The following is a 6000-nucleotide window of genomic DNA, read 5'->3' as shown; positions in this document are numbered from 1 at the left end:
CACTCGCTTTGTATAGAAGTGTACATAACTATGCATTCCACAACTCAAATGATGTATACATCACACTTTAATTTTGTTCGTAACTGCACAGGAACGGCGCAGTGTTTTCAAAAGTGTGGGGGCCCACTTCCGGGTTTCATGAGCTAACAAAGTGATGACACCTTATGTATTCCTTTGTATGGTGCACAAAAAGTGTGGGGGCCCGAGCCCCCACGGCCCCCACGGCTGCGCCGGCTCTGCTGCATAATGGAAGTTGGATAAAGTGTCGATGTCATATCCGTCATAGTCCGTTAATTTTCTTCAAACGATAAACGATTGCTATAGAATAAAAAACCTCTAGCATTCGTTATACTATTATATAGTGTTGTAAAAACTTTAGATTGGTAACCTTTAATTGATTAGGGGTTGTTGTTGCAGATGTATCGAAAGAACAAATTATGAGTTTATTTTCAATATTCTTGTAAGCCTACAGAAACTCACGCGGAAGAAATATTGGCAGGTGATGACAGCAATATGTATCATAAGATTTGCATACATATTGGTGATCGAATCACTGCGTCCTGAAAATCTATGTCTTTTCAATTTTATGTCTTTCATGCATTTGAAGTTTGAGGGTATAGAAACCTGCTGTAAGGCAAAACATATTGATAATTCTTGTACGCAGTGGCGGCCACTATTAATTAGTACGAGGGGGTGGTCGGAAACACTGAAGGCGAACTAATCATACCCTCACGCGCGGGGGGGGGGGGGGGGCGCTATAACTATATACATTCATGGTGGCAAGCAGATTTTTTTTTTGAGGGGGGCCGGGGGGGGGGGGGTGAGACAATAATTTGCTCAAAGCGAGGGTATCTTCTTAGATTCCACAGGAAAATTGCATTTTGGAGTTAACATTCAACAGCTCTGTACACATTATTTAGTGGAATATTTGCAAAATTTCCAATAAAATAAGTTAGCAAAAAGTAATATTCAGGGACAATGTGAATGGCTAAATCATGGTTTCTAAAGAAACTTGAATTTTGCTTTAATGGACACATGAGAAATTTGTGAAATAACGATGTGAGGCATGATTTTGACTGGGTAACGACGGAAATAAGAAACGTTGCAGAATATAAAAAAGGTACGCCAGAGGTATTGCAATTTCAGAGCATACACGATCGTGGTTGCTGCGTGATGTAATTATATTCTATCACATGAATTACAATATGTCGGGCCATAATAGCAGTAGGCCTATCTATCGCGCGAGAGTTAATCGCACGCAGCAGTTAAAGGGAGGATACAGTTTTGGTTTAGATGGGGTTGCAGGTTTCAGACTTTGTTTGTATGTGTGTGTGTATGTGTGTGTGTTTGTTTGTTTGTTAGATAATGAGAAATCTTTTATGAAATATGAAGAACTTGTGATCCTTTAAGGGGGATACACAGTTTATTTGATCGGTAAATTGGTCCTGAAATGACTGAGATATCCAAAACAGAAGATCCTAATAAAATACAAGAAGCCACGACTGTTATTATGATCCCTTTGTTTCACCTTGTTTTTGGATATCTACGGTATTTCAAACCCGATTTTCATCAAATAAACCTTCAATTTCCCTTAAAACATTTCAAGGAGTGGTTTCTAAATATCTCGCAAAACGTTAAAAGGTGAATCCTCATCTCAAACCAACGCTATACTATCCCTTTAATACTAGTACCAGTGACATTCTACCAACCCGGAGCATCTATGGTAAAAAAAAAAAAAAAAAAAAGGGGGGGGGGGGGGGGACTCAAAGGAGTACTAATGTTACAGCCATTTTTTTTTTTTTTTGGGGGGGGGGGGTTAGGGGGTATATGAGTCTTGCCTTTTCTTTTGTATAAGTTTCTCCTCCTCCTTTTCTTTTCCTTGTCCTGTTTTTCTCTACCTATCTCTGATTATTGTTGACTCTCACTGTACCAGTTCGATATATGATTTTCATTATTTTTTTCTTACGTTTTGTATATACAGTGTATTATTCTTGTATTGTATTGTAAATTCGGGACCCTGCGGAAGAACAGACATATTTTGAAAATATGACTGAACAGGCAATCTCCCGTTTCTTCTGTACGTATATGCAATGTATATGCAACTTGCAATGTGTGTATTTTTATATGAAGACGGAAATAAGAAGAAACAAACAAACGGGGAGGGCGCTTCAGAAATAAAAGTCGTCCACTCCGATCGAAATTATCGTACTTTTTTTTTTTTATCTCAAAACACTCCAAAATATATCATTATTCTTGAAAATCACGCCAGCCAGACAGACTTCTCGGTAAACCCTTTCGATATCAATATTGCCTTCAATTAATTCCAAATGGTGACGACGGATTTTGAGCCCTTCTAAGAACTATTGTTTCAGCTTTGATTTTAGAGATGGACAAATTTTCTGTCACGTTTCTATTTATATGGCAAGCCGTCCTTGGAAAGGATATGTGAGAACATGCCCCGAGGGAACTTGCAGTTTCATCGCCATCGACAAATGCAGCGACCCCGCTATGAATGAGTATCATTAATATTGAAGTTAAATCTAGTCTTGATGAGTTCGATGACAGTAACAAAAGATGATTGGATTTTTACCACCCTTGCCGAAGGCATGTACATAGGATGGATTAATGATGGTCTTTCAATTTCTATGTAGGCCTAGTTCTTTTCTTCTTCTTTTTTTTTTAAAGAAAAAAAGAATGAAAACCTCATTTTCTATTCGTGTTATCTCTGCATGAAGACGAAATAGGGTTTGAATTGTCTCAGAGTGCGATAGTGCAATTTGCAAAGCCGGTATGTATCGTGGCGTACATTTTCTGTAACAAAACAAAACAAAACAAAACAAAACAAAACAAAACAAAACAAAACAAAACAAAACAAAACAAAACAAAACAAAAACAAAACAAAAAATACTTGCCGGCTGACGAAGGGAGAATGAAACGTCTTCATGTGAACTTAAGGCCGGTTCTTACATCACTCTCAGCACTCATTTAAGATCGTTCCCGCTCTTTTAATTATATTGTTCCCGTTTCAGTTATACACTGTTTCAGTACCAGTATCAACTACGCCGTTCCCGCGCTTGCGCAGACCATGGACCCTACAGAATAGGGTCCATGCGCAGACTTAGGCCTATATGCACCCGAATCCCGCTCTCGCCGCCGTAAAACGGATCCAGCCGATAGGGCCTATACATTTGAAATTTGCTGCCGACCAAACATATCTGTCAAGAGGAGGTCCAAGAGAGGATGAGCAAACAGTTATAGTGGGTTCCCACTGCCGATCAGATCTACTCGACCACGCCCAAATAAATTATTTTGGTCATGGCCGGGCTCGCTCGGCAAGGGCGATCTACCTTGATGATAGGCATTGGTCTGGCTTCCCATACGATATTTTTTGACAGTCAAAAATATTGTGTAGGAAGCTGAACAATGCCGAGCAAGCACAACCTCTATTAAATGTTATTCTGCATATCAAACAGATATGGGCTCTTTTTATTCAGGCATTGTTTATACTATTGCCCCTCGAGATCTCGGCTCCACGCTATTAGTATTATAAGTTTCCTTGGAGCAAGCTCCTCGGGCCATAGCATGGAGTTGTCAACAACGCCCCCAAAAGCAGTATACATCGCATCTGAATGGGGACCCTGGTAGATGCTTCCCGAACGGAAATACAGGGATGGAAAAAGTGTCAAAAATAATAGAATGCAATGTTATACATTTGCACTTAAAGTTCATCAGATGACATAAGACGATAAGTCATCATCACTTTAATTATATCTTTCTTCATGACAACGGCGATTCGAGTTCATATGAACAAGACTTGGCTTATGGTAACATGACCGCCAGTAGAAATATCCATTCCATGAACAAGTATGCTGTCATCTGTTGGCTGCTGTGATCATCTCCAACTTACTTAAAAATCATCACTGTGCTTACCGTGCTTGCACTTCGTTTTAGTTTGCTTGTGACTGGCTGATTATCATGTTTTATATTCAAGGTTATATCGTACATGTATTATGATACTGCTATATCCCCTTTCCTCCCCCCTCCCTCCCTCTCCTCTCCCCTTTCTCTCTCCCTCTCTAACACAGGCCCCTCCCTCCCTCCCACGACCCAATTTTTCAGCCTCCCCTCTCTTTCTCTCTCTGTTCACGCAATTAACCCTAGACCCGTTATATAAAGATGTTTACAACAATCCTATGTAGCAATCATTGCAGTTAAACAACCATTATAAGGCAACGATAATCACCCGATGATGGCTTTCAAATTGTCGCTAAATGTATGGTAACCGCAACTAAAAGTATATAGCTGCATGTACCTCTTCAGTGAGATGAGCATCCTGTTGAGCGTGGGTCTATTACAGTGGTTAGAATCGTGGCACAGTATTTGAATAATGGTCAAAACGCTTCCAAGATGCGTTCACTTTCTTTCATTTTAAAACGCTACAGGAGGGCGTCACCGTGCTAGTTATCATGTTGTCGTTATGATGATCGCAACTTTAAAGTAACTTTAAATGAAATCCCTCCGGTGAGTTATAGCCTCCAGCTGATCAAGCGTCAGTTTTCTGGTTAGAAACGGGACACAGCATTTAATAATGATCAAAACACCTCCAAGTCGTGTAGGACCTATTCTTTCTTCCATTCATTGGCCCGTATTCTATTGTAGACCAAGGTTTAAACCCACTGTAGATCCACTTTAGACAAAACATTGGTATAAACTCGGTTTAAGTTTGTAGCAGAATACGCACGAAAGACACGACATAATCCATTTGGCTGTTCATAAAATGTCACGCCACTTTATCAAATTTGATCTATACGTGCTCGTTCCATGGTCCATGCATCGTATTAGATCCTTATCTTAATGTGTACTTCCACAGGCATGCTACTTTATACGTCGGAGGACAAAGATCATCCTTATCTATGCGGTATCTCTCGGACATCGATATGATTTTGTACAAATTAGCTGTAATTGATTACGTTTGCAACTATGATATCTCTGGAAATCCACAGAGGTCTCTGGGTCATCCAATGTCGCGCGCTACAGGCCATGAAAGCAATCTAGACATTGCAAAGGGACGTGTAGTTTGTCTGCCGTATTGTTGTTGCAGTTAATTGACAAATTGCCCTACATCGAACCTACGACCTGATGATTTCCGGACAAGCGTCATCTTCACTAGACCACCGAGATTCCGCTCGACATTAAGCGTTGGTTCTAACCCTTGGCATGCAGCGGGGTATACATACTGCGTAATTTTTCAAATTCATGAAAATTTTCCGTCGAGATGTTTTCATTGCAACTGATTGACAAATTGCCCTATATCGACGTAAAGAAGCACTGAATTGATCAGTGTTTTAGTTGTAGCCATAATAAAAGAAATCATGGGCGTACGTACTCGAGCAGGATTCGAACCTACGACCTCCTGACGTCATCTCCACTAGACCACCGAGCTCCCGCCCGACAGCAAGTGGTGGTCCTAATCCTTATAGCATGCAGCGGGTACTGCGTAATGTATTCAAATTCATGAAATTCCGTGTTGTTGTTTTAAAAAGAAAATAAGAGAAAAAATGGGACCCTATTAACAGATATAAATCATTCCATGGAGACAATATGGACAAAAAAATCAGACCATAATGAATCTTAAACAAATCAAATATTATTACTAGATACGCAATATAATGTCTCCACGAGGGAGCTTATGATAGATGTCTCAACGAGGGAGCTCATAATGAATGTCTCCACGAGGGAGCTCATAATGTCTCCACGAGGGAGCTCATAATGAATGTCTCCACGAGGGACCTCATAATGAGTGTCTCCACGAGGAAGCTCATAATGAATGTCTCCACGAGGGAGCTCGTAATGGGTGTCTCCACGAGGGAGCTCATAATGAATGTCTCCACGAGGGAGCTCATAATGAGTGTCTCCACGAGGGAGCTCATAATGAATGTCTCCACGAGGGAGCTCATAATGAATGTCTCCACGAGGGACCTCATAATGAATGCCGTGCGC

The sequence above is a fragment of the Diadema antillarum genome, unplaced genomic scaffold (genome assembly GCF_040938485.1).
Source record: "Diadema antillarum isolate AM-2024a unplaced genomic scaffold, OU_Dant_1.0 seq00000780_RagTag, whole genome shotgun sequence".
In the NCBI taxonomy this organism is placed as follows: domain Eukaryota; kingdom Metazoa; phylum Echinodermata; class Echinoidea; order Diadematoida; family Diadematidae; genus Diadema; species Diadema antillarum.
This window is presented reverse-complemented; position numbering follows the sequence as displayed.